Source organism: Osmerus eperlanus, chromosome 13 (genome assembly GCF_963692335.1).
Source record: "Osmerus eperlanus chromosome 13, fOsmEpe2.1, whole genome shotgun sequence".
In the NCBI taxonomy this organism is placed as follows: domain Eukaryota; kingdom Metazoa; phylum Chordata; class Actinopteri; order Osmeriformes; family Osmeridae; genus Osmerus; species Osmerus eperlanus.
The window spans coordinates 378,977-380,132 of record NC_085030.1 but is presented as its reverse complement, the minus strand read 5'-3'; positions in this window follow the sequence as shown (position 1 = coordinate 380,132).

The window sequence follows — 1,156 nt, the reverse complement described above, 5'->3', positions numbered from 1 at the left end:
AGGAGCCAATGAAAGAAGAGCCATGTGACAGTTGCATGTCTGTGTATGAACCAATGACTGTGGAGAGCGGTTTCGTTTAAATGGTTAGCTAACACAACATTCTAACAGACAAACTTTGTGACCACCATGATGTTTTTGTCTCCTTGCAGCCGGCCGCAAGCAATAAAGCTTTCTTTACTTCTTCACAGACTGACTGACAAGTGTTGCACTGACTGTGCAACACTTGATAAAGATTAATATTTCTGACATGGATTCAGGGTGGATTTAAGGAGCCGAATATAATAAAACTTGAAATTGGTCATGTAGTTCATATTCATAAATGTATATGAAAGAGCAGAAGTACAGATTCGTCTGGCAGAGGAACAAATCTCTTTTTTCCAATTTCAGCAAACCAAAGTCAGACTTGAGATCAGTTTCCTAAAAGAAGAGTTTCAAAAAGCTGGTCTCTCCACAACCGAAGACGAAATCTGAAAGATCTTTAGTTAACTATTGGATATTTAGCCTTTATCTGATTTTGAAACACAGTTCAAAATATTCACATTGTAGGCTATTTGTGAAGAATGTATATTTGTTTGTTTTTGTTTGTGGGTCAGATAATGGCTCTGCCTGCATTGTTATAGTCCTATTTATAACACTAGGAATCCAAATTTGGTGATCTTGAAAAGTTTGTATCTGGCTCAGGGTGATCCAATTCAATATTGCTTTGAAAAAACAGCACAAACGTAAGTTTGATTACTTGATCCTATATAGCAAAACAAGGGATTTCAAAATCCAGATAATTCCGATCTTTAAACTTTTTGAACAGGACCCAAGGGGTCATATTTTCACCCTGTGTATGGTCTACTATAATTTATTTGTGCTTTCCCGGTGTCATAACATTATATTCTAGCCATCGAATGGTCCTACAAAGCCCATCAAGTTAAAGTTCGCTTTTGCCCTGCATTAGGAAAATCTAACAAGGTATGAAAACCGGCAGAACACCGGGAATAGTGAAGCCTATAAGAAGAATGTTGCGCATAACCTCTATTACGCGGTTGTCAGTGGCATGGCATGTCCGCTAGGTGGCGCCAGTGCGTTGAATGTAGAAGCAGTCAGTGATGCTCTCGTACCCATAGATATATATAAAGACTATATCTATGCTCTCACCGCCCGCTGT